The 6,147-nt window shown below is 32.6% G+C and overlaps 1 long non-coding RNA gene across 1 annotated transcript; it reads left to right on the top strand.

Annotated features, from left to right (window-relative positions):
* The first annotated feature begins 1,179 nt into the window (after nt 1-1,179).
* LOC145732329 (uncharacterized) lies at nt 1,180-1,642 on the top strand. Its single transcript, XR_014178998.1, has 2 exons — nt 1,180-1,326; nt 1,397-1,642. It is a non-coding gene; the product is annotated as an uncharacterized LOC145732329 (long non-coding RNA).
* Nucleotides 1,643-6,147: the final 4,505 nt, after the last annotated feature.

Consider the following 6,147-nt stretch of genomic DNA (forward strand, 5'->3'; position numbering starts at 1 on the left):
AGCTTCCATAACCTTTTAAAAGCTCCAAAAAAGTCTTAGACAAATCTAGAAACTTCTAAATGCTCCCAAAACAGTCGAAAGGCATTTCAAAAGCTAGCCCAATCAATTAGAAGCTTTCAAAACTGTCCAGAAACTGCCAAAAGTTTCTAGGACATTTTATAAACTTTCAAATAATTCTAAAACAATCTAAAAGCTTCTATTTTCTATAAATTCTCATTATCTATAAACTCCTTGGAAATTCTTAGACGGTTCTAGACTGTTTTGATATTGCTTGGGAGCTTCTAAACTAGTTGAAGAGCATTTAGACTGTTCTAAAGGCTTTTGGAAGCTTCGAGATTGTTTTAGTAGCATTTTGGAGTGTCTGTAGTGTTTTGAAATCTTTTTAGTCTACTTTAAGAGCATTGAAGGTTCTGGACTGTTTATAAGACATTTAAAACCTTGTAAACGGTTCTAGAAACTTTTGGAAGATTTTCGACTGCTTTAGAAGCATTTTGAAGTTTCTGTAGTATTTGGAGATCTTTTTAGACTATTTTAGGACCGTCCAAATGGTCTTTGGAGAGTTTAAAAGGCATTAAAGTTTTTGGACTCCTTTTAAAGCATTTAAAAATTATGGACCATTCTACAAACTTATGGAAGCTTTTAAATTGCCTTGAAATTTTTTTAGAGCCTCTAGACTAGTTAAAGATTATTTGGATGCCTTTAGAGTGTTCTGTTCTTCTAGAATGTTTTCGAAGGCTCTCGATTGCTTGAGAAGCATTTTCGAGTTTCTGTAATGTTTTAAAACCTTTTTAGACTACTTTAGGAGCATTTGGAACTGGTTATATGAACCATATATCGTATCATGGTAATCAGAAAAAATTACTTGATTCAAAAATGTAAAAATCCATTATTGCACCTCCAACGTGAAATTGCACCAAACAAAAACAGTATTATAGTAATTTTTTTTTGTAGTGGCCCTTCTACTCCTTTGTATAGTTAAACCTCCAGAGCTGTACTGAGAGTTATCTAAATCGGTTTTCTACCGATTTTAAATGTTATTTAAAATATAACAGTACTGGCTGGTAATTTTTTTTGTCAAATGTAATATAAGGAATCTACTGTCCAACGGTTTAATTTTAATATTACCGTACATACGCGTCTTTTTGTGAATCTACTTTCTAAATTGTGACACTAATTGTCACAGCCGAAAATCGAGTTTTCTTTATGTAACCCAAAAAACGGTACCCCCGCGTCTAATACGATATAACACAATCGGTAAAGTTCATTGCCATGTGCGTTTTGCGTTCAATTCTAGCAATACACTTTTTCTTGGCCATTGCAGTTCAGGTGAGTGGAACAACGAACGCGAGTAACCTAGCGGTATTTATCATGTATAACCTTATTTATTTCAACGAAGGTAAACGCAGAAAACGAGTGTTTTCTGGGATTTACAGTTACGGACCGAACCGCCTGCCGCTATTCTGCCTCCGCAATGTGCTAAACGAGTTTGGATTGTGATATCGCTATCGGTGTTATTACTCCATGAAGACGAAATCTTGTCACTTTTTGTTCTTTTTCATATTTACGAGGTCAACACTTTTAGACTTCTTAAAACAGGTGTGCAAAGTCCAAAGCAACTCGCTAAATACAATCATAATTTGCCATTCCATCTTACTCATCTTATATTAAGAAAACTATGTTAAATTTGACAGTTTTCTTATTCACTAGCTTTGCTGCTTTTTCTTGACAGACTTTCCATGATGCCAAGTCTACAAATGCAACATTTCAGTATATCTCAACACAATGGGTAGGTTGTGATTGGTCAAGAAAAGCAGCTTTCAGCTTGTTGCTTTTTCAGACCAATCACAAACTACTGTGCACAACAAAGATTTCTATGGTTTGGTTTACACCCTCCGTGGATCAAATCAAAATCTTATTGGTCTCAAAACAAAGGGGTGGCATTTCAAACTTTGTATATTGTAAAAAAGGTCAATTGTAACGGCATCTTTGTTAATTTCTGAGAAAGTACTCCACACGTTAGAAGTGCTAGTTTGCAAGTCGTGGCCATATAGGTGAAACCAATTAGCAACTAAAGTTTAAATTGAAGAATTTGAATATGCTGAATCAGAGGTTGATACACGAAGACTGGTTGAACAAAATCTAAGAGGTCGATAAACTTTTAAAACCGAATCTGCACGAAGATCTGTGCGAATGAGCCGGAAATAGTTTCTTGTAGACCTTGAAAGAATTCTAGAAGGTTATTGAACACCCCTCACAACAACCAGCTCTACCATTTGACCCTTCTGCGACCAATGACAAGCATTACTTTGTTCGCGTCCAATTGTTCTTGAAATCGAGTTCAAATTGCAAACACTATGCGGGCCTTGAATGAAAGTTGTATCGCTTACTAACGGGAAGATCTCTTATGCAACATATTACAGTTAGACAGACCAAGAGTTCGTCAACCTCCTTTCTGTTCTTGTCGCACTGAAGAGAATGTCCATAAATCCATCTCGCACAGACCGCTGCGAGGAATTGGCGAATGTATACCAATGACCTAGCTGATGATGATGGTAAGGGGCCATCGAAGGAATCTTGGGTGTTCGCGTTTCAAAAGACTCCGAACAGGGTCTGAATATTTAAATGTAATTTGGCGCATATATGCGTGCTTTCCTTTGCCACTTACAATTAGGAGAAAATCAACTCAAATTCAGTCCAGATCCACTCCACACCAGAAGATCAGTAGCATTGAGCTGATGTAATCTAAGAACAACCATACAGAAGGATTTCTGTGACAAAACAGGTCACACAAAAACTGACTAAAAAGGGTATAGTAGTATACAGGGTGGTCCAGTTTTAAATGTCAATAACTCACCATTCCACAGCCAATTAAAAAATAAGTTGACATTCATTATGTCATTTTCCTGAAAAGTGCTTCCTAAGGAAAATACAGTCCTTCAAATTTATGTTTAAAAAATCGTTTTTTTTTTGTCATAACTGTCAGACCGTTGGAGCAATATGAATCAAATTTGGAACAAGCACTTTATTACACGTTATTACGGTCAAAGACCCAAAACTAACCCAACCCAACTTAAAAATTGTCTTGGAAACGGAAAATTCACTTAAGAAGTTTAAAAAATATTATTGTAGCCAGTTTTCATAGTTTCCAGACAAATTAAAAGACTTTAGTTTTGAAAATTGAATTAAAAAAGATAAAAATTTCAGAAGCTTAAAAGTTGTGTTTGTAACCAGTTTTCATGCAAATTGAGTAATTTCTAATACTAAAAATTGACTTGTAGACATAAAAACAACTTTTTCAAGAATTTGTTACTACAAATTCATACATTTAAACCTTAAAAATTGACTTGAACCCCAAAATGTGACTGAACTAATGAAAAGTGACATCAGAAGCTTAAAATTTGCATTTGAAGTAAGTTTTCATAATTTGAAGACAAATTTCAATATTTTAGTCTTGAAAATAGTCTTAGATGCAGGACATTTACATTAGATTCATGAAAATTGTCTTGAAAACGAACTTTTCGTGCTTTTTACTTTGCTTTTCATTTTCTTCGAATTCTGGACTATTTTTAGTGCTTCAAAACTGCTTTCAGCTTGGAAAATCGAGTTTCAAGACTATCTTCACCAAGTTATTGACATAGCAAACTTAAAAAACAATTTTTACATTCTTCATAAACTTAAAATGGCATTCCAAGCTTTGTCACTATTAAATCGACTTCTAGACACTTCAGTGCTAAAAATTCGGGTATTTCTTAATAAACTAGACTGTTTTTAGAGTTTTAAGGCTGTTTTCAGTGCCTCAAATCGAGTTTCAAGACTATCTTTACAAAGTTTTTGACTTATCAGGCCAGTTTGTCCATTGACCATAGTCTTGAAAATGATATTTCAAGCTTCTTCACTATTAAATTGACTTCTACACTCATAGGTGCAATAAATTGTAGCATCTCTAAGAAATTCAGACTGTTTTTAATGCTTTTTAAGACTGAAAAATCTAGTTTAAGACTATTTCCAAAAGTCAAGTTTCTTCAGTAATAAAAGTAAAAAATGTTGGTATCAAATGCTATAATAATAGTCTTGAGAACTAATTTTTAGAAATAAAATAGTCCGAAAATTTAATTTACTTCTAGACTTGTTGTCCAGTCCAGAAAATTGAGTTATACACCAATTAAAGTCTTGAAAATATACTTTTGGACTCTTTAGTCTTAGTAAAGTCAGTTCTAGCATTAAAAGTCAACTTTTATATTATTTTTAGTAGTAAAAAATGAGTTTCATGCACAATACAATCTTTGTCTTGATTTCCGGACTTTTTTTAGTTTTTGAATGCCAGTTTCAGACACTCAACCAGAATGGCAGTCTGAGAAAGCGAATCATAAGACCATTCCTAGTAGTAAAAAAGTTTTTAGACTATTCAGTACAAATTTGGACTTTCACAAGTCTTGAATGTTCAGTTTTAAACTATAAAACGATTTTTTAAATTGAAATTTGGAGGACTGTATCTTCCTTAGGAAACGTTTTTCAGAAAAATGCAAGTCAACTTATTTTTTGATTGGCTATCAAATGGTGAACTATTGCCACTTAAAACTGGACCACCCTGTATAAATAGTAGAACAAAATTTTAAAACAATATGTTTCTTCTTAGTTACACAGTATTAAAAACCAACTTTTAGGGTTTGTTCACTGGCACTTTCTCCGACCTAGAAATTCCCTTAAGGACATTTTTCTAGGAACCTTTTTTTGTCAGCCTAAACTTTCTTTAGGAACCCTCCCGTTAAGACAAATCGTTAAATTCTTTATTATTTCACGCTTTAGCACCGTAAGAAAGCTTTCGGGTCAACCATGAGCTGTAAATGTGGTTTAGGGGATGGTTTTTGTGGGTTGTAAACTTGCTACTGGATCGAATTACGCTTTAATAGAGATTTTCAACAACTTTTAAATCTTTATTTTGTCAGTTTGCTTGAAATTTTGTTTTATTAGCTTGGAAATTATTGATTTTAGGTCAACTTTCTTATAGATTATCATAAAAGGGTTAAGTCATATCATTCATATGTTTAGATGTTGTAGGAATGCTATACCGAAAAGCAAACAAGATTAGGATGACGTCATAGCGGTAAAAAATTACATTGATGCCAAAGTGTAATAAAAATTTAAAATATGTCATAATTTAAAAAAAAAATAAAAAAAATGTCCTAGGAATTAATTTACTGGAAAAATTCATTATAAAGTACCCAGAAGCTTCTAAAAACTTTGAAAACCTTTCAAAAACATTTTTGTGTGTTTCTCAATACTTTGTTAACCTGTGAATAATCGATTATAAATACCATATGCTTGTAGAATGACTTGGGCAATGCTAGAGACCTCTGAAAGTGGAAAACTAAAATATTTGCCAAAGGAAGAATTAACCAGTAAATGGAATTCTGAGGTTTAAATTGTTTAGGAAGAACTTGCTTGCATAATTGTTTTTAATATCATTTCCAGAGAGAACAAAATTTTCTTTTCTATCATAGAGATCATTTTCTGCTAAATCAGGATTGGAAATTCAATATACAGTGTGTCCCGCTTTTCATGAGTACACCTTGATATCTTTGTTAATAATAATTTTCTTGAGTGGTTTTTCGGAAAAAAAAATATTAGGGCCAATTTCAGATAACTTTAAATCTTACCAGATTTAGAATTAGCATCCCCAAAAATCTCAGCTGATTTTAGCATAAACAAAATTCAGTCTACTTTACAAATTTATTTTTTTTTTGGTTTGGGTGGCTCACCCTGTATTTATAAGAGAGAGATATCAAAGAGAGTCAGTTTTCAAGCTACAAGAATTTCATGAAAAGTAAAAATGAATAACCAAAGAAAAGTAAAAAAACTGAAATAGATTTACTCCAATTAAGCAAAAAAATCCATCAAAGGATACTGTTCTATTGATTGATATTGGTTCACTCTGTATGGTATATACAGCGTATCTTTAAATTTTAACCAAATTTATCCAAAATTGGATGGTTTTCAAAATACAGAGTCACAGTGGAAGGATTTCGTACACACTGTATAGGTTTAGCTCAATTTTTTGTTTCTGAATTCTATTTTGAAAATTTGAATTTTTTACTTTACTGTCTTTCTTTTATTATTATTTAAGTGTAGTAATAAGTGAGAGTTGGT

This window comes from Ips typographus, linkage group LG8, assembly GCF_016097725.1.
Source record: "Ips typographus isolate SLU linkage group LG8, UJ_Ityp_2.0, whole genome shotgun sequence".
NCBI classification, from domain to species: Eukaryota; Metazoa; Arthropoda; class Insecta; order Coleoptera; family Curculionidae; genus Ips; species Ips typographus.